This window comes from Dendropsophus ebraccatus, chromosome 15, assembly GCF_027789765.1.
Source record: "Dendropsophus ebraccatus isolate aDenEbr1 chromosome 15, aDenEbr1.pat, whole genome shotgun sequence".
NCBI classification, from domain to species: Eukaryota; Metazoa; Chordata; class Amphibia; order Anura; family Hylidae; genus Dendropsophus; species Dendropsophus ebraccatus.
Window position 1 is genome coordinate 14,427,817 of NC_091468.1, and position 21,831 is coordinate 14,449,647.

Below are 21,831 nucleotides of genomic sequence, written 5' to 3' on the forward strand. Positions count from 1 at the left end.
AATCCTGAGAGAAAGAGCGGCTGGCTCATATCAGCAGCTTCACTAGCCTAAACCTGCTGATAGTGGCGCTTTAAGGGGAAAATGTTATTTTTACAGCACAGTGAATGATGTATATTTAAAACATAAAAAAATAGACAAAAATCGTTTGAAACCAAAAATTTCTTTCAAATCAACTGGTGCCAGAGATTTGTAATTTACTTCTATTAAAACTTTTCAAGTCTTCCAGTACTTATCAGCTGCTGTATGTCCCGTAGGAAGTTGTATTCTTTCCAGTCTGGACAGCAGGAGAGGTTTTCATCTTAGAAAATAATTCAGAAAAGAAGAAATAGGGCTGGAGACCAAATTATTAGGAAGCTCTTCTAAAAGGCTTCACTCTATAAGAAACAACTATATGTGAGAACATGCAGGCTGGAAAGGAGAAACAAAGTAGAATTTTTTAATTAAGACCAAAGAAAAAAAATACTTTTTTTTTGCACCTATAAGGGTATGTTCACACAAAGCAGATATTATAAGCGTCAGATTTATTGTGGAATATGTGGAGCATATTACAGTATAAGCAAAGTGTGTGGGATCTACAGAAATCCCAATCCCACAGTGTATAATATCAGTACATCCATTGTTTTGTGATGTAGTCAACGGGGAGATTTATCAAACATGGTGTAAAGTGAAACTGGCTCAGTTGCCCCTAGCAACCAATCAGATTCCACCTTTCATTTTCCAAAGACTCTGTGAGGAATGAAAGGTGGAATCTGATTGGTTGCTAGGGGCAACTGAGCCAGTCTCATTTTACACCATGTTTGATAAATCTCCACCATTGTGTCTCTATTGACTTCAAAAAGAAAATGAATTTTTTGCCATGTTGCATTAAAAACCCACAAAAATGGCGCCTGTAAATACGCCATAATCCTTCTCAGTCACCTGCACCGTCTCTTTACATACTAGCTGTGCGTATGGAGGGCGAGGGGACCAGCCACTGCGGGGGTCATACCCGTACGTCTCTCATCTATACAGTATCTACGTATATAGTGACAACCATAGTGATGCTGAGGCGCTGAATCCAGAATGAGATGAGAGTATTGTTACACTGGGGCCTGAAAGATGGAAACTAGGTGGAAGGAGGCGAGAGGGGGGCAAGTGGAAACGTGTGTAGGTGTGGGAGAGAATGGAGCCGTGAGTGGGCCGGCGCTGCGGGAAACTGACGGGCAGGAAACACAATGCAGCAGGTGAGACAGAAAATAAACAGCGCTATTGACTAGAAGATAATCCAGACGGCTCTGCTAAGGGACACAAGCTCTGCCGAGGCCCCTGCAGGGTCATTCTACACGGGGAAGTCTCCATACATACCGCACAGCATTTATGTGCTATTTATATGATGGAGGGGGGGGGGGAATAAAGACTTTATATAAATGTCCTGAAATATATGCAGTAACTCAGGTCAACACATGTGAATGTTACCTTATGTAGTCAGTTTATAGGGTCATAGCTATGTGGTTGGCCCTGTTATGTGGTCAGTGTATGGTTGGCCCAGTTATTTAGTCAGTGTTATGGGGTCAATGTATGGTTGGCCCTGTTATGTGGCCAGTGTTATGGGGTTGCTGTATGGTAGGCCCTGTTATGTGTTCAGTATTATGGGGTCTTTGTATGGTTGGCCCTGTTATGTGGTAAGTGTTATAGGGTCATTGCTGTATGGCTGGCCCTGTTATGTGGTCACTGTATGGTAGGCCCTGTTATGTGTTCAGTATTATTGGGTCATTATATGGTTGGCCCTGTTATGTGGTAAGTGTTATAGGGTCATTGCTGTATGGCTGGCCCTGTTATGTGGTCAGTGTTATGGGGTCACAATATGGTTGGCCCTGTTATGTGGTCAGTGTTATGGGGTCACAATATGGTTGGCCCTGTTATGTGGTCAGTGTTATTTGGTCAGTGTTATGGGGTGGCAGTATGGTTGGCCCGGTTATGTGGTCAGTGTTATGGGGTTACTGTATGGTTGGCCCGGCTATGTGGTCAGTGTTAAGAGGTTGCTGTATGGATGGCCCTGTTATGTGGTCAGAGTTATGAGTCACTGAATGGTTGGCCCGGTTATGTGGTCAGTGTTATGGGGTCATTGTATGGTTGGCCCTGTTATGTGGTCAGTGTATGGTTGGCCCTGTTATGTGGTCAGTGTTATGGGGTCACTGTATGGTTGGCCCTGTTATGTGCTCAGTGTTATGGAGTCACTGTATGGTTGGCCCTGTTATGTGGTCAGTGTTATGGGGTTGGCAGTATGATTGGCCCGGTTATGTGGTCAGTGTTATGGGGTCACTGAATGGTTGGCCCGGTTATGTGCTCAGTGTTATGGGGTCACTGTATGTTTGGCCCTGTTATGTGGTCAGTGTTATGTGGTCAGTGTTATGGGGGTCACTGTATGGTTGGCCCTGTTATGTGGTCAGTGTTATGGGGTCACTGTATGGTTGGCCCGTTATTTGGTCAGTGTTATGGGGTCATTGTATGGTTGGCCCTGTTATGTGGTCAGTGTTATGGGGTCACTGTATGGTTGGCCCTGTTATTTGGTCAGTGTTATGGGGTCACTGTATGGTTGGCCCTGTTATGTGGTCAGTGTTATGGGGTCACTGTATGGTTGGCCCGGTTATGTGGTCAGTGTTATGGGATCACTGTATGGTTGGCCCTGTTATGTGGTCAGTGTTATGGGGTCACTGTATGGTTGGCCCTGTTATTTAGTCAGTGTTATGGGGTCACTGTATGGTTGGCTCTGTTATGTGGTCAGTGTTATGGGGTCACTGTTTGGTTGGCCCTGTTATTTAGTCAGTGTTATGGGGTCACTATATGGTTGGCTCTGTTATGTGGTCAGTGTTATGGGGTCACTGTATGGTTGGCCCTGTTATGTGGTCAGTATTATGGGGTCACTGTATGGTTGGCCCTGTTATGTGCTCAGTGTTATGGGGTCACTGTATGGTTGGCCCTGTTATGTGGTCAGTGTTATGGGGTTACTGTATGGTTGGCCCTGTTATGTGGTCAGTGTTATGGGGTCACTGTATGGTTGGCCCGTTATTTGGTCAGTGTTATGGGGTCATTGTATGGTTGGCCCTGTTATGTGGTCAGTATTATGGGGTCACTGTATGGTTGGCCCTGTTATGTGGTCAGTGTTATGGGGTCACTGTATGGTTGGCCCTGTTATGTGGTCAGTGTTATGGGGTTACTGTATGGTTGGCCCTGTTATGTGGTCAGTGTTATGGGGTCACTGTATGGTTGGCCCGTTATTTGGTCAGTGTTATGGGGTCATTGTATGGTTGGCCCTGTTATGTGGTCAGTGTTATGGGGTCACTGTATGGTTGGCCCTGTTATTTGGTCAGTGTTATGGGGTCACTGTATGGTTGGCCCTGTTATGTGGTCAGTGTTATGGGGTCACTGTATGGTTGGCCCGGTTATGTGGTCAGTGTTATGGGATCACTGTATGGTTGGCCCTGTTATGTGGTCAGTGTTATGGGGTCACTGTATGGTTGGCCCTGTTATTTAGTCAGTGTTATGGGGTCACTGTATGGTTGGCTCTGTTATGTGGTCAGTGTTATGGGGTCACTGTTTGGTTGGCCCTGTTATTTAGTCAGTGTTATGGGGTCACTGTATGGTTGGCTCTGTTATGTGGTCAGTGTTATGGGGTCACTGTATGGTTGGCCCTGTTATGTGGTCAGTATTATGGGGTCACTGTATGGTTGGCCCTGTAATGTGCTCAGTGTTATGGGGTCACTGTATGGTTGGCCCTGTAATGTGCTCAGTGTTATGGGGTCACTGTATGGTTGGCCCTGTTATGGCACCAAAAGTCATTACTGCCACATAATCCTGTCAAAATAAACCTTTAGGGCGGGTTCACACTACGGAATTCTCACGGACAATGTCCGCGGAATTCTGTCAGCTGTCCGCCCGCACATCTGGGCGCCTTTCCGCCGGCCCCATAGACACCATTCTATGGGCTGGCGTATTCCGCTATATGCTGAAAGAAGTGTCATGTCGCTTCTTTCAGCGGATCGCGGAATACGCCGGCCCATAGAATGGTGTCTATGGAGCTAGCGGAAAATCGCGTGCCCGTGCGGGCGGACAGCTGACGGAATTCCGCGGACATTGTCCGCGAGAATTCCGTAGTGTGAACCCACCCTTATCCAGTGTGTTAATTCCACGACCACGGGGGGCACCACTAGGAGGTATAAGACGACGTCATTCAGCAACAACTTGGGGGTGTATCACAAGACGACTTGACCTGACACCCTTGATATGTGGGATAACAGCGGGTGAGCTAAAGCTGCTCTACTTGTAAAGTTTTCAGAGGGTGGAGCAGAAGAGAAAAACAGGGATAATATAGATAAGAACTGGTAAGTACAAAGGCGACATGACGGCATGTGATGGCGATATTAGTTTGGATTATGAGATCTGTAATATTTGTTACATTGTATCAATCTCCTTTTTCCAGTCATGTCTCTCTAGCACCATCTAGTGGTCATATTATAGCATGTCGCTCATCTTTGATACACAAGCCCTATAGTTGTATACTTCATATTCTGCATCAGTGTTTTTGAACCCTGTGACTCCTTATACTGTATAGGCCCTAGGCCAGGTATCAGGTATTTATAATGCAAGTCTATGGGACTTCTGGCAATCATGTATACTGCTTGCTTTAGCAGCGGACTAAGGAGTTGCTGGTAGTTTTAAATTGCATCCTGCCACAAATAAAATGAGAGGTACAGTATCCTGAGAAAAACATGGCCGCATTCTTGCAAAAACAGCCCAACCCTGTCCTTAGGTTGTTACGGCTTTTTTCCATTCACTAAATGGAACTGAGCTGCAATACCACATACAAACAAAAGAGGCGCTGTTCCTGGAAGAAAACAGCCGCTTTTCTCATCCCGGATAACCCCTTTAAGAAGGTCACTCCCTGTTTGCTGTAAACAGACAATGCTGCCAGCGTCAATAAAGAAGCTGGGTAGCTGAATTTTGTGCAGAAAGCACAGGAATGGCCCTGTTATTTTTTACATGTAATGTCTAGATATACTGTGCCCCCTGCTGGACACTTTATGTAAATACAGGCGAGTCGTGACATCACTTTTTTTTTTTTTTTTTTTTAGAGAAATCGAACCCTGCCTGATCTACTAAATTGAGGCAATATATATGCATTTCCCATAATCAGTGTACATTAGGAATTTGTCTAACTTTGCTTATGTAATAACTAGAGATGAGTGAACTGGGTTCGGGTTCGAGTCGATCCGAACCCGAACGTTCGGTATTTGATTAGCTGGGGCTGCTGAACTTGGATAAAGCTCTAAGGTTGTCTGGAAAACATGGATACAGCCAATGACTATATCCATGTTTTCCACATAGCCTTAGGGCTGTATCCAACTTCAGCAGCTACCGCTAATCAAATGCCGAAAGTTCGGGTTCGGATGGACTCCAGCATGCTCCAGGTTCGCTCGTCTCTAGTAATAACATATTAAAAAATAGATTTTGGTCAGAGTTTTCCTTTAATCAAAATGTTTGATATCTCTCTGTGACAAAAGTTTCTTTTTAATGGACCTTCATCCTTGAAGTGAAATCCTTAAAACAAACACGTTGTCTATCTTAGAGGCGTTCTTTCACATTATAGTGGCGTTTAAGGCCAATTTGTTTTTGTTTTTTTGAAAATAGCAAATTAGATTTTAAAAAAACGGAACTCGGTTGCAGTGGACAGCAGTGCAGGAGCGATGATGAAGCAGAAATGTACTGTCCTGATACTTAAAGGGATTATCCGCTGCTTAAAAATTAAAATCAGACATATGGAAAATAACAAAGAGCCCATGCTTACCTCTCTGCACTCCCCCGACGTCCTTCTGCAGTGTTCCACGTAGAACTTGTCTTGTTAGTGACAGCCAGCTCAGCCAATCACTGGACCCAGCACTGTCCCGTCTTAGTCAGTGATTGGCTGAGCGGGCTGTCACTAACAAGACAAGTTCTACTTGGAAGTGGTGGCGGCTGCGACCAGTGGGGGAGAAAAACACCGCAGAAGAATGCCAGGGGAGCAAGGGGGCTCTGCTTCTACTACTAAAGATGGTTTAATAGGCATACATTGGAGCAAGAGTGCAGATGATACTGTTATTTATCTGATATCACTTCCCTCGGAGTGCACAGACACACTAGAATTGAGGGTAAGCATAGGCTCTTTGTTAAATTTTAAAGTGCCAAATAACTCCTTTAAAAGACAACTCCGTGCAGTATGTCAGGCAGGCTGCAAATCTCCTAAAAAAAAACGTGACGTCACAAATCAGTTGTAATTCCAATGAAGTGTCCAGCAGGGGGCGCACCGAATGGAGAAATGAAATGGTAAGACTACATAGGACTACATCACAAGTGCCAGCAGCCCCATCCGCGGCACATAGGATGGGGCTGCTGGCGCTTGTGGTGCAGCTGCCCCCTTTCAGCTGCCTCCCCCCCCCCGTGCCAGCAATCCCCAGTGAACACCCCCACCCTCTAAAGACTTCCAAACTACCCCCATCACAAGTGACCACACTACAAGTGCCAGCAGCCCTGTCCTATGTGCTGTGGACGGGGCTGCTGGCGCTTGTGATGGGGGTAGTTTGGGGGGTCTTTAGGGGGTGGGAGTGTCCACTGGGGGCTGCTGGCACGGGGGGGGGGGGGGAGGCAGCTGAAGGGGGCAGTCACACCACAAGTTAGTTCTTCTTGGAATACTCCTTTAACCTTTTCTGTGCTGCAGCATGTGAGATATTGGGTTCACACATACAGGATCTGCAGGAGATGTGAAGTTGTGGATACAAAGCAAATCTGCTGCAGATCCTGTACGTGTGAACGCACCCTAAAGCAGTTATTTGGCAGAGAGCACTGTGCAGGCTGGAAAGAACACAGCACTTCCTGCAGGACATACAGCAGCTGATAAGTAGTGGAAGACTGGAGGTTTTTTTTTTGTTTTGTTTTTTAGAAGTAAATTACAAATCTCTGGCACTTGCTGGGACCAGTTGATGTAAAAGAATTTTTTTGGGGTGAACAACCCCTTTAAGGGTTAATACACACTAGATTGACACCGATTTGACTTTCCCCATTGATCTGCTACTGTGACTCCCTGCAAATCCCCCTACAACTCCCTTCATGCCTGCACGGCTAGAGCTAAAGCTTGGCTGCCCAGGCATGATGGGAACTGGAGTTTTACAACAGCTGGAGGGCCAAGGTTCCCTATCTCTGACCTGTAGCAGCAATCTGAACCTGAAACTACAACTCCCAGCATGCCCACATAGCCTATGGCTGCCAGTGCATGATGGGAGTATCAGCAGCCCCCGGTTACAGCTGGGGACCTTCCCTAATATACAGCCCCCCCCTACATTACACGTGTCCCCCGCCCCCATCTATACTCCCAGCATGCCTCGCTCAGCAGTGCATGCCGGGATTGGTTGTTCCGCTGCAGTTGCTGCCCCGGTAGCTCCGCGGTACAGATGTCGCCCCCCTCCGATCACATACCTGACACCCGACCCTCCATTCATTGAGAAACACTACACACCCTACACTGACCGACTACCGGGGAGCGGAGTGACGTCACCGTCATGTGATCAGCCCCATATAGGGGCGGGGCCTGCTGGACAAGAGCTGTGTGTGTGTGTGAGCTGGGCGGCTGCAGGGTGGTGGGGAGATAGCAGAGCTGTGTGTGTGTGTGTGTATACAGGGAGATAGCAGAGCTGTGTGTGTGTATATACAGGGAAATAGCAGAGCTGTGTGTGTGTGTATACAGGGAGATAGCAGAGCTGTGTGTGTGTGTATATACAGGGAGATAGCAGAGGTGTGTGTGTGTGTGTGTGTACGCAGGTAGCAGAGCTGTGTGTGTTTGGGTGTACGCAGGTAGCAGAGCTGTGTGTGTGTTTGGGTGTACGCAGGTAGCAGAGCTGTGTGTGTTTGGGTGCAGCAGGTAGCAGAGCTGTGTGTGTGTTTGGGTGTACGCAGGTAGCAGAGCTGTGTGTGTTTGGGTGCAGCAGGTAGCAGAGCTGTGTGTGTGTGTTTGGGTGCAGCATGTAGCAGAGCTGTGTGTGTGTTTGGGTGTACGCAGGTAGCAGAGCTGTGTGTGTGTGTGTGTACGCAGGTAGCAGAGCTGTGTGTGTGTTTGGGTGTACGCAGGTAGCAGAGCTGTGTGTGTTTGGGTGTATGCAGAGCTGTGTGTGTGTTTGGGTGTACGGAGGTAGCAGAGCTGTGTGTGTATTTGGGTGTAGCAGGTAGCAGAGCTGTGTGTGTTTGGGTGCAGCATGTAGCAGAGCTGTGTATGTGTTTGGGTGCAGCAGGTAGCAGAGCTGTGTGTGTGTGTGTCCCAGGTAGCAGAGCTGTGTGTGTGTGTGTACGCAGGTAGCAGAGCTGTGTGTGTGTGTTTGGGTGCAGCATGTAGCAGAGCTGTGTGTGTGTGTACGCAGGTAGCAGAGCTGTGTGTGTGTTTGGGTGCAGCAGGTAGCAGAGCTGTGTGTGTTTGGGTGTAGGCAGGTAGCAGAGCTGTGTGTGTTTGGGTGCAGCAGGTAGCAGAGCTGTGTGTGTTTGGGTGTATGCAGAGCTGTGTGTGTGTTTGGGTGTACGGAGGTAGCAGAGCTGTGTGTGTGTTTGGGTGTACGCAGGTAGCAGAGCTGTGTATGTGTTTGGGTGCAGCAGGTAGCAGAGCTGTGTGTGTTTGGGTGTATGCAGAGCTGTGTGTGTGTTTGGGTGTACGGAGGTAGCAGAGCTGTGTGTGTGTGTTTGGGTGTACGCAGGTAGCAGAGCTGTGTGTGTGTGTCCCAGGTAGCAGAGCTGTGTGTGTGTGTGTACGCAGGTAGCAGAGCTGTGTGTGTGTACACAGGTAGCCGAGCTGTGTGTGTCTGTTTGGGTGTACGCAGGTAGCAGAGCTGTGTGTGTCTGTTTGGGTGTACACAGGTAGCCGAGCTGTGTGTGTCTGTTTGGGTGTACGCAGGTAGCAGAGCTGTGTGTGTGTACACAGGTAGTCGAGCTGTGTGTGTGTTTGGGTGTACGCAGGTAGCAGAGCTGTGTATGTGTTTGGGTGCAGCAGGTAGCAGAGCTGTGTGTGTTTGGGTGCAGCATGTAGCAGAGCTGTGTATGTGTTTGGGTGCAGCAGGTGGCAGAGCTGTGTGTTTGGGTGTACGGAGGTAGCAGAGCTGTGTGTGTGTTTGGGTGTACGCAGGTAGCAGAGCTGTGTGTGTTTGGGTGCAGCATGTAGCAGAGCTGTGTATGTGTTTGGGTGCAGCAGGTAGCAGAGCTGTGTGTGTGTGTTTGGGTGTACGGAGGTAGCAGAGCTGTGTGTGTGTTTGGGTGTACGCAGGTAGCAGAGCTGTATATGTGTTTGGGTGCAGCAGGTAGCAGAGCTGCGTGTGTGTACGCAGGTAGCAGAGCTGTTTGTGTGTGTTTGGGTGTACGCAGGTAGCAGAGCTGTGTGTGTTTTGGGTTTAGCAGGTAGCAGAGCTGTGTGTGTGTGTTTGGGTTTAGCAGGTAGCAGAGCTGTGTGTGTTTGGGTGCAGCAGGTAGCAGAGCTGCGTGTGTGTTTGGGTGTACGCAGGTAGCAGAGCTGTGTGTGTGTATGCAGGTAGCAGAGCTGTGTGTGTGTTTGGGTGTACGCAGGTAGCAGAGCTGCGTGTGTGTTTGGGTGTACGCAGGTAGCAGAGCTGTGTGTGTGTTTGGTTGTACGGAGGTAGCAGAGCTGTGTGTGTGTTTGGGTGTACGCAGGTAGCAGAGCTGTGTGTGTGTTTGGGTGCAGCAGGTAGCAGAGCTGTGTGTGTGTGTGTGTGTACGCAGGTAGCAGAGCTGTGTGTGTGTTTGGGTTTAGCAGGTAGCAGAGCTGTGTGTGTTTGGGTGCAGCAGGTAGCAGAGCTGTGTGTGTTTGGGTGCAGCAGGTAGCAGAGCTGTGTGTGTTTGGGTGCAGCAGGTAGCAGAGCTGTGTGTGTTTGGGTGCAGCAGGTAGCAGAGCTGTGTGTGTGTTTGGGTGCAGCAGGTAGCAGAGCTGTTTGTGTTTGGGTGCAGCAGGTAGCAGAGCTGTGTGTGTTTGGGTGCAGCAGGTAGCAGAGCTGTGTGTGTTTGGGTGTACGCAGGTAGCAGAGCTGTGTGTGTGTATACAGGTAGGTAGCAGAGCTGTGTGTGTGTGTACGCAGGTAGCAGAGCTGTGTGTGTTTGGGTGCAGCAGGTAGCAGAGCTGTGTGGGTGCAGCAGGTAGCAGAGCTGTGTGTGTTTTAGGTTCAGCATGTAGCAGAGCAGAGGTTATTCGGCCTTCTATAGTGTTCCCAATACCCCGTCTGTGGACACAAGTCCTCTGCACTTTACTCCCTTAGGGTATGTGCACACTGAGGAATTCTCGAGGAATTGAAGCAGAAAGTTTTCAGGCAGAATTTAAGCAGAATTTAAGCCCCCCATTGACTTCTATAGGATTCCTCTAGCAGATCTACAGCAGAAAATTCTGCTCGGAAATTCTGCAGTGTGAACAACAGAGCAGAAAACCCATTGAACACAATGGGACTTTGCTCTGTACATATTTTACGGGAGGAATTTCAAGCTGAATTCCTCGCCTTTTCCTCAGTGTGCACATACCCTGACATGGCACTACACCCATCATCCTGCAGGATCTCCTCCAGGGATACAGCTGACCAGTCTCCTGATCTGCCTGCAGGTGGCGCTGTATAGTCCCCGCTCTATAGTCCAGGCTTCTGCTGGGGCATTACAGCATCAGGCATAGTCTGCCTTGAGCCACTGTTGCTGGTGTAAAGGTCAGCAGAGGCCGCAGCGGGGACAACCACCCAGTCACCAGTATGGAGTGTAACCTTCAGCTCTGAGGATTGTGATTTTCTACAGACTTGAGACACATGTAAGGGCCTGAGCTCCAGTAGTGGATTATAATAGGGGCGTTTTGGGCGGCAGCCCGGGGCCCTGAGCTCCTGGGGGGCCCATGACCACCCAAAAAGACTTATACTTTCAATGGTGTACTGTCTCCTGGCTACACTTCTGACATGATTTGCAAAAAATCACAGTTTTTTTATGGCAATTTTGCACAAATCAGGTCATCATGACATTATCTATTCTGTACTGTGAACGCCAGGCTAGTGCTGCCATAGTTACAGTGGGGTCGGGGGGCCCAGGCTTGGTGAACAGCCCGGGGCCTATGGTAAAGTTAATCCGCCCCTGCTGAGCTCCAACCCCCAAGAAAACTACTTTCCACCTCTGGTATGGCCTACAGACCTGGCGAACCTGGGGACCTTGGTTACCCGGCTGCCATTATAATCCATTGGCCCCCAACACAGCATTGCAGGGGAAAGAATGGGCACAGAGAAGGAGCCCCTCACTATGATCGCAAGTGACCATTGCAGCAGATAGTGACACCCACCGATGTCACTGCAGCAGGGAGAACAGTTATTTGGAAAACCCCTTTAATAAATTAGCCATGACAGGATCATGTGGCAGAGAGTTCCCTAGTCTCACTGCTCTTACAGTAAAGAATCCGCGTCTGTGCTGATGGTGAAATCTTCTTTCCTCTAGACGTAGACGATGCCCCCTTGTCGGGGTTACAGACCTAGGAGTAAAAAGATCACTACAAAGATCTCTGTACTGTCCCTTCATATATTTGTACATTGTAATCAGATCGCCCCTAAGACGTCTTTTTTCTAAGCTGAATGGCCCCAAGCTTGATAACCTGTCCTGGTCCTGTAACCCCCCCCATTCCTCATTCACAAGATCTGTCACGGATCCTCAAGCAGAAGCCCCCACTGCTGCCCGGCGGCTGAGATGGCAGGGGAGCATGAGCATGATTCACTTCAATGGTCTCTAAAATTGTCCGTGGTTGCAGATCCGCGACCATGGACAATTTCACGGGAACGTGTGAATAAGGCCTAAGAGATTGCAGGGGGTCTGACCTCCATACCCCCATTATCTCTGTATCGGGCACAGCTCTCTTGTTTTGAACAAAGCTGTAGTCAAGGCACATAACCTGCTGCTCTATTTATTCCTATGGAGCTGTCTGAAAGCCGAGTGCTGTACCCTGCTCTTTCCGTCAGCTCCATAGGAATGAATAGAGCAGCAGGTCATGCACCTTACCTACAGCTCTATTCAAAACAAAGATCCCTGGGGGCTCTAGAGGTCAGACCCCCGTAATCTTATTTTTATCTTGGACTACTCCTTTAAAGGGATATTCCACTCAAACATAACTTTTAATATGTTTCTGCCTATGGTGAGACTAACAATTCCTTCCATACTCCATATTTTATCTATTCAGTCTCCTTCCCCCAGTTCTGAGCTGCGGCTTTCTGCTGAAGACACAAAAAACTGTGTGTGAGCTTTTCTCTCCGTCTCGCCCCTCCTCCCCCCTCCCTTCCCCGATGGCTGATGTAAACAAGTCCCTATCTGGTTGCCACCTGCAGAATCTGTCCTTTATAGTGGGTGTCCTGCTATTTGCCATTTATCATTTCTACCTGTTAATTGTTCCATGTGCACAAAAGCAGGAGAAGCTGATTCACCATCAGTGTTGCTTCATAACTGGACATGGTGATTTCATAAAGGTGCAATTTACTCCTCTATTTTTTTCAAGCAGTACATAACCTTACATTTAGCCACACTAAACTTCATCTGCCATTTTTCAGCCCAAGCCTCCAGCTTCTCCAAATCCCTCTGTAATATATTATCCTCCTGTGTAATATTGTATCATCCTCTGTGGTAATTACTTTACCCGGTTTAAAATTTTCTGGTAAAATGGAAACTTTCTAGCGTCTGCCTCCGGTGCGCCCTGCTCGCCCGATGGGCGGGCTGGCGGAGCTTGCGGGAGCGCGATGAGGCAGGGAGGAAGCGTGGCCTCCTCCCGCGCCTCATTTATCATCATTTACGCCTGCTTGCAAGCTGGAAGCAGGTGTAGATTTGGTACGGCGGGCGCCCGGCTTGCCGGATTCACTAAGAGGCATACGCTTCTTAGTGAATCCTGCTTTGACAAAAGGGGTGGGGCTTAATATAAGTACAAGTACGCCGGTCTTCGTAAATCCCCCCTAAGTGTGTTCTTTGTTACTTGACCAAAACTGATACCAAATGTCCGTCCATGGGACCATCTTAGTCACAGGCGCGGAGTGCGGAGTGCTCATTCATTCTAGCAGTTTGTCGGGATTATTGGATCAAAGGCTCCCCTCTCAACTCACCACCCATAAAGCTGGTGGGCAGCCTTCTATACCTTGTCATTTATCTACAGCAGTGTACTGCTTAGACCAGGGCATCTTATGTAGTGTGACTGTACCACCAGGCCCAGGCTGAAGCACTGGAGGCGGCCGACCTACCCTTAGTGGGAGGAAACCCCAGCCCCTCTATGATTGGGTTCCATTGATTCTAATGGAGTCACGTCATGGAGGGGCTGGAGTTTCTTCACACTGGGGGTGGGTCGGCCGCCTCCAGTGCGTCAGCCTGGGCCTGGTGGTACAGTCACTGTTTGGGTTAATCCGGACCCAAACTCTCTTCATTTGATTACCGGTAGCTGGATATGGATGCAACCCCAGGGAGTCCTGGAAAACATGGAGACAGCCATAGACTCCTTAGGGCTGCAACCATCTTCTCCAGCCACTGGGAGTCAAATGCTGAGCGTTCTGGAATGAGCCACAAAATTACTGTAAGTTCGCTCATCTCGAGCCAAGATCCTGTCACTGTTTTCCTTCCATCTTATAAAGCACCTTGCAAAGCCAATACATCAATACTCACATATGCCTTTCTATACTAGTGTATAGTGTGCAAAGTGACAACGTATTCAGTCCTCTGCACTTTCATCAGTACTATATCATGCCATAACAAGAGAGGTATGTGCTGTCCTGTGATTGGCCAAAGAAGTAAGATAAAGAAAGTTCCTGTGTGAGTGTTTGCTAACAGTCCAGCTCTAGCCCCGCCCCCTCTAGCTCAATAACAGCAGTAAGAACACTAATATAACCTTGTCACCACTCCAAGGGGTTGATGTAACAAAACCATGCAAGTTTTTTAAAATTCTTAAGAAAGTATGTGAGTGTTTTAAAGTGTAACTTTTATTACTTACTGGTGGCAGGATACGCTGTCAAAATCCCGCTGCCGGCATGTCTGAGGACGGAATTCATCCAGCAGTGCCATTGACTATTTACACTCACAATGCAGTCAACAGTGCTGCCGGAAGAATTCCGCCCTCAGCGCGTCCAAACAGACGTGCCAGCAGCAAGGAATGTAGTTACACTTTAAGCACTTAAAGGGGTTGTTCAGCACTATAAAACCATGGCCACTTTCTTCCATTTTTGTCTCCAGTTTAGGTGTGGGTTGCAATTAAGCCTCATTCACTTCAATGGAACTGAGTTATAAAATCTGCACCCAAACTAAAGAGACAAGAGCGTTGCTGTCTCTGGAAAAAAAAAAAAAAGTGGCCGTGTTTTTGTAGCGCTCTGGATAAACCTTTTAAAGGTATAAATACTGATGAATACATGTATTATTGTATTGATGAATTACTACTGTTCACCCAATATAATCAACTGAATAAGTCATATTTGCTTTTTTTCCACTTTCCCGAAAACCTCAGACAAGTGTTCATTTTTAGATGCATTCTACTAAAGTAACACTAGGTGTCAGCAGAGGCTGCTGTATGGTTTGTTCCAATGATATTTGATCATAGGCAAAATAATTGTTAATTAACCTCTTAAAACCTGGGCCCCTTTAAGGTTTGAATACCATATTTTGTGTTTCTTTGCATCCCAGACTTTTGTGCCATTGAGCTCAATTTAGCTGATATATTTAAAGCATAGATTGTTACATACATAGGGACGCCAAATAAGTCAGGGATGTTTTATATTATAGTTTATCAAATAAAATAGATTTGTGTAAATTTTTTAAATACTTTTTTTTTTGTTTCAAATATTAACTTTGGTTTTATTTCTTGGCAGTGCATAGAGATAGACATATATTTCACAGGTATATATATATGTATAAGGCAGTCCTAAGGGGAATTTGTTAGGTCCCCAGATGATGCCAGCCTGTACCTAACTGTATCTATGGAGATCACCAATTACAGTGGAAAGAGAGTTCCCTCTCTTGTACAGTGCTATGTTCTTGTTTAATTGTAGTACTAAAGGAGTTAAAGGGATATTCCACTCAAACATAACTTTTCATATGTTGCTGCCCATGGCGAGACTAACAATTCCTTCCATACTTGCTATTATCTATTCATTCTCCTTCCCCCAGTTCTCAGTTGCTACTTTCTGCTGAAAACACAAAAATCTGTGTGTGAGCTTTTTTTCTCTGTCTTCCCCTCCTCCCCCCTCCTTTCTAAGACAGCTGATGTAAACAAGTCCCTATCTGCAACTTTCTAATGCCAGGAGTAGAGATGGCAGGATCTTCCAGGGAATTCAAGATACATTCCCTGGAAATCCAGGGAATGTATCTCGAATTCCCTGGAAGATCCTGCCTGCAGATTCCCGGGAGCGCAACTATGCACCTGGGATCGCAGGCATAGTAATGGAGCGAAGATGCCGTCGGACCAAAAGTCTGATGGTTCGCTCATCTCTAGCCAGGAGGGATAATCACAGTGAGGTCATCACCTCAGTATAACCGTCCCAACATAATAAAGAAGCTACAAAAATGCAGATAAAGCCAGTCAGGGACTGATTTAGAAGGGAGGGGGAGACAGAGAGAATAGCTCATATAGTAATTTTTGTGCCTTTATCAGAAAGCAGCAGCTCAGAACTGCGGGAAGGAGACTGAATAGATAATAACAAGTATGGAAGGAATTGTTAGTCTCACTCACCATGGGCAGCAACATATCAAAAGTTATATTTAAAAAAAATACCGCTTTAACTGTTGGGATCTGAGTTTCCTCTTATATACTGTATCTTCAGTCCATCGAACATGTGTCCATAAGGTTGCAATAACAAAACACGCCGCAGTGCAGCAACCTGTAGACACCCAAGATGGTTGCTAATGGTTTCTCCCATCCCCAGCTTTGGTGGGGGCGGTTTGGTACTTACCTCTCTGGAAGTTTCTTCCCAGGTGCTGTTGCTGGGCAGTTTTCCCAAGGGAGATCCAGTGATGGCAAGGTGTGGCGAGGAATGTCTGCGTCAGTGCCTAATGTCAGGGCCTGACATGGAGTCAGCAGTTGTTATGGGACAGCCCGGCACGGAAGCGGATGAGAAGGAGCGTCCTGGGCCTTCCCATGGAGCCAGCACCAGTCACCAGGCAGAGGCCGTAGCTGAATGGATGGTTGCGGTTACCTCGGAGGAAGAGGTGCTACCGGAGGAGGTCACATTCGCATCCGATTACGGAGAGCAAAGAAACAGAGGCGTCATCCTTCACCTGCCACTAGAGGGGCTGAGGGTAGGCCTGCTGTAAAGAAAAGGTCGGTGCTCAGTCGCAGTCTGCTAATTATATTGGTGTTAGGACAGGTGTTTCTCAGATTTGCTTGAAAGAGGCTATGGTTTGCCATGTGTCTCCGTTGGGTTACCACCTGTATCTGGCAACTAAAGAAAAAAAATGGCGCAACGATATTTTCTCCTTGTTGCCCTATGTTAAGGATATGAAATCCGAAAAGGAGGACGACAGGAAGAAACCTGCGGTGATTAAGTTCTTTTATAATTGGCTGCAAGGCTTTTGTATTTTCGCTGCTTTAATGGGGGAAAAGGCATCTGAGCGCTGTCCGCTGTTTTTTCAGCACCTCAATATCATATTTGAAGTGTACCGGCATTCCGGCGGAACGGCTTGGAACATGTATGACGAAATGTTCCGCCAGAAACTGTCGGTACATCCTACTGTGCGCTGGGGGCAAAAGGATGTTGGCCTCTGGCTGAACCTGATGCTTCCCCAGAGGCAGAATGGAACTGCTCGATCCAATGCAGTGGGGGCGCCATTTTGGAAAGGATTTTGTTTTGCGTTCAATGGGGGGAAGTGGGGAGCAGCTTGTAAATATAGACATGAGTGCTGTCACTGCAGTGGATCGCAGCCAGATGTTTAAAAAAAGCGCATCAATCTAATCAGCAACCCACCTCCACCAAGAAAGCGGTTTGCAAGAGCGTTGAGTCCAGTGAACCTGGCAAATTTACTGGGTTGGTTAAAGATGCACCCAGACCAACGGATAGCTAAACTGTTAATTGATGGATTTTCTGTTGGGTTTTACGTTCCAGAATTTCTTGGCTCTGGGTGCACCTTGGTTGACAACCTGATTTCAGTGAAACAAAATAAAGCAATTGTTTTTGAAAAAATTAACAAGGAGATTGCGTAAGAGAGGGTGGAAGGGCCTTTTTCTTCCCCCACCCTTCCCTAATTTTAGGCTCTCTCCTCTAGGTCTGGCGCCTAAAGCCCCTATTCCACGGGGCGACTATGAGGAGCAAACAAGTGCCGTCAGCGGTCGTTTGCTCCTCAATCCCTACTCGCTGCCACCACTATTCCACGCGGCAGCAGCAAGCGGGTGAGTCCGGCAGGGGGGGCTACCCGGGTGATTTTAGGTTTATTAGTGTTTAGTGTTATTAGTGTCATTCTGATGGGAAGAGTGTTGGTGAGGCGCTTAATGGTCACTCAGTTTGGCAGTCTTCCTTTTGTGGAGTCTGAGGCGATGGGTCTATATACCGATGCTGATGGGTCTTTGGGGCATTTACCAACGAGCACTGGTGTGCGCATCCTTGGCACACGTCCTGGGTTTCAGGTGGGTTAATTAAGAATATAGTATTGTTAGAACTCTTCCCGATTGTTGTAGCTTTAGTGGTTTGAGGTTCAGAATTTAGGAATAAGAGGATATTAGTCAGCACAGACAATAAAGCAGTGCTTTTTGCAATCAATTGTCTGTCCTCTAGCTCGGACCCTGTGGTGAAACTCCTGCGACTTACTGTATGGTTTTATTATGTTTTAAGTTAAATGTCCGGTTAAGAGTTAAATATGTTCCCGGTTGCACTAATCTGGTTGCCGATTCTTTATCCCGCCGTCAGTTTCACAGAATTTGGGACCTGGTTCCTTGGGCTGACAAAGAGGATCTGGATTGCCCCCAGCATCTACGGGAGTTGGTATGGGAATAGTGGCTCGCTATTTCAAAAATTCAGTTGTCCCTAAAACTTGGGAATGTTATTTCAGATCCTGGTGGAAATGGCAATGTTTTTGTGATTTCAAATCAGCACATTGTTTGTCTGTTGTTGTTGTTGTTAGCGATAACATTTTTGTCTTCCCTTATGGAGGAAGGTTTATCGGCTGGTTCTGTTGCTAAGATTTTGGCCAGTGTTTCCTTTTTTCAGAAATGGAATAATTGTCGGCCCATTAATTCTTGGTTCCAGATTAAACAAATGTTAAAAGGGTACCGAAGGCAAGTGTCGCATCCGGATTTTAGACGGCCTATTTCTTACAGCTTTTTGCAGCAGATTTTAATTGCTTGTTCCCAAGTTTGTGCATCCTTTTTTCCTGTGCTTTCTTTGGGGCCTTCCGTCTTTCGGAATTGGTTCCTACTAGTCGTTTCTCTCCCCCCCCTCCCCATGTTATTGTCAGATATCTCATTTCCGGGTTTGTGGGTTTTATTGTGTGTTCATAAGTCCAAGATGGCGGTTGTTTGTATAAGGCTATGTTCACACTACGTAAAAGTACGGGCAATGTTGCCATCAGCAATAACGGCCGTACTTTTCACGTTGTGGAACACTGCCTCTGCTTCTATGGGATCCCGGACGGAGCGTATACACATCGTAGTCATCGTAGACATGTCAGTTTTCTGCGGCCGCAATTCCATGAATTGCGGCCGTAGGTAACCCTGTCAGTTCACACAATGAAGCGAGCAGCTTCGGCCGCTTGCTTCATTATGTGCTGTGGGAGGTTCTGATGCGGGCGTACGCTGATGCTGCGCTGAACGCTGGGGCCGGAAACATCATCCAGCCAGTACTTAAGTACCAGCCGGGATGATCTGGGCAGAGACCAGCCGTTCTGTGACCCGGCCGGGGTCACGGAATGGCTGGTCTCTCACGTTGTGTGAACATAGCCTAAATGTGATAGCAGGGGCTCAATATTTCCCAGTTTCTATGTTACGTACTTATCTAGAGGTGAGGCCGGTGGGTGCAGGATTGTTGTTTATTCATGAGGATGGCTCTCCTGTGACTGCTTACCAGTTCAGGGCTATCCTGGCTAAATTTTTAGAAGTTTAGCCGGCTCCGGTTTCTCTCCTCACAGCTTTCGCATTGGGGCACCTATCTTATTTACATCCGTCCTAATCTGTCTTTATAATATCCTTGCAGGTTGCAGGGCTGTGGTGTGGTTTATAGGGCACTCCTTTATTACATGGGCCTATAAGAGAGCCAGGGGTTGGGGGCTTGCGGGTTAGATCCGTTATGGAGGTTATATGCAGTTTACCATCCGATTGGGATTCTCCTGCAGTGATAGTGTTACATACAGGAGATAACGACCTGGGGACGGTGAGTACGATTGCACTGTTGGCTGACATTGAGGGATTGTATTTTCCCTCCGTGCTCTTTTTCCTCAGGCTCGTTTATGTTATTTGGAAATTGTGCCGCGGTGGATTTGTTCAGCTAGAGAATCTTTCTTTCTGGACAAAATCCGCAGATGAATCAATCGGGGCATAGCCAAATTTATGCAGAGATTATATGGGGTTAGTTTTCGGCATGTCGATCTGGAAGGGTTTGTCCGAGCTGGAGTTGGACATCGTCAACACTGATTTACAGTCCATTGTTGAGAGGGCTGCAGTATTGGGGCTGCCAGGACAGCCTTAAAGGGGTTGTGCGGCACTAAACAATTATTGACTAAATAACACACATTACAAAGTTATACAACTTTGTAATGTATGTTATGTTAGTGAATGGCCCCCTTCCTGTGTTTCCCCCCACCCACGCCACCCCCGGAAGTGTAGTGCTCTATACTCACCTGATGCGTGTCGACCCCCGTCCGCCATCTTGCGACAATGATGTAATCTTCGGACGGGAGGTCGAACCGCTCCGACCGTCCCTCGTGACGCCCGCCCTCTGCTGCGTCATCAGCTGCTCAGCCGCGACAAGGCTATGTTCACACTACGTATCAGACAGGCCGTTCCGTGCCTGGATCATCACGATGATCCGCCCGGCCGCAGAGCTCTGATGCCGGCGCCTCAGCGCGCGCCCGCATCAGAGCTTCCCATACCGCACAGTAAAGCGAGCGGCCAGAGCCACTTGCTTCACTGTGTGAACTGACAGGTCTTTCTGCGGCCGGAATTCACTGAATTCCGGCTGCAGAAAACTGACATTTCAGTTATTTGCAGCCCCGTATGGGATCCCGGCCGGAGCGTATACGATGTGTACGACGTATACCGATGGCAACAACAGACGTACTTTTACAAAGTGTGAACATAGCCCAAAGTTGTATAACTTTGTAATGTGTGTTATTTAGTCAATAATTGTTTAGCGCCGCACTACCCTTAAAGCGGTTTTAGCCTTGGGCTGTCCTGCCTGGTAGCGGTCACCCAGCGCACGCTGGGGGGGACAGTTTGCCAGTGGAATTCCTGAGTTTGATGGATTTAGTTTATGGTTGTTTATTTTGGTTAGTTTTAATGAATATTTTATTCCATTATTATTTATGTATTGCTGGTTTAATATAAGTAACCTTAACAAATACCGCAGCCAAAATTTTGCCAAATAAAGTCGTTGCGTTTTTATTTACTAAGGTGGGACGTTGCAAGCCCATGGCCACTTCTCGGTCCCATTGCAGGAGGTTTGCTAACTCTCCGCCATGGTGCACGTCACATCATATTAATAAAGTCCTCGGTAAGGTTACTTTGTATCATTGCCGCCTTGTAATGTAATTTGAATTGGAAAGAGAAAACATCAATAACCAGTGATCACACTGGGAAATTAGCAGCTAGGAGGTGATAATGTGGTGTGATCGCAGAAGCCAGACATATGCCGAGGAGATTCACATGTACCCGGCGTCTTAGTAACCTCTCATGAACGTTCCCATGAGACTCCGCCATCTAAGGATAAATGCACTGACATTGAATCTACACTCCAGCATTCATTTTTGTCATGGATTTCCTCATTGGAGTTAAAGGGGTACTCCAGCGAAAATCTTTTTCTTTCAAATCAATTAGTTTCAGAAAGTAAACTAGATTTGTAATTTACTTCTAGTTAAAAAAAATCTCCAGTCTTCCAGTACTTACCAACTGCTGTATGCACTGAAGAAATAAATACTTGCTGGAGTACCCCTTTAATGGGAAAGGTAAAATCTCAGCATTGCTGGTGCAAATCTTTTTCTAGATTTACTGAGGATTTGTTAATAATAATATTATTATTCTTATTCCACTGATAAATTAGCCTGGATTTCATCATCATGACTGATCAACTCAGGGATTGTCATTTGGAGTCTCTGATTGGTTAGCCTGGTGTTTGCAGTGCAGTGCGGATTATAGTGTATTCTCTGCATATCTGTATGCTTTGTGTTTCCCCATTACCTTGTTCTAGCCTAGTTTTCTTCCCAATCAATCCAGTTAGTTCCTGGTTTATTCTTGTGTCCTCCTTGTTTCTATATCTTGCATAGTGTGATCTGGGAAAACAGTAGATAGCTGTCAATAGCTCATGAGTATATTTTGCCTGGAAAAACCCTTTAATTCAGGACTGTTCAGTCTCTTCTTTGTCTCAGAATCTTCCTATGCTTGTCTTAGGGACAGTTAGGGACATGTCAGTTTTGTGCGGCCGCTATTCGTCTAGAGGCTGCACAGACATGTCAGTTTTCAGCTGCACGCTCCATTGATGCGCCCGCATCACAATTGAACAGAAATTAAGGTTAGTACCGCTCGGGATGATCTTCTCTGACACCGGATGTTCTGTGACACGGCTGGGTCACAGAACGGCCGGTCTTATGTGCCATGTGAACATGGCCTCTGAA

The 21,831-nt window shown here is 47.2% G+C and overlaps 1 protein-coding gene across 7 annotated transcripts in view; it reads right to left on the reverse strand.

Moving 5' to 3' along the window:
* HHAT (hedgehog acyltransferase) overlaps nucleotides 1–21,831 on the reverse strand; it is a 272,872-nt gene that overhangs the window by 245,647 nt on the left and 5,394 nt on the right. For 6 of the 7 annotated variants that reach the window (XM_069954817.1, XM_069954813.1, XM_069954815.1 and 3 more), the window contains exon 1: nucleotides 7,486–7,561. The exons of the other annotated variant lie outside the window; for it this stretch is intronic. The gene's annotated coding sequence lies outside the window, so the exon portion shown is untranslated. Of the gene's footprint in view, nucleotides 1–7,485; nucleotides 7,562–21,831 lie in introns of those variants that run through there. 7 annotated transcript variants of the gene reach the window in all.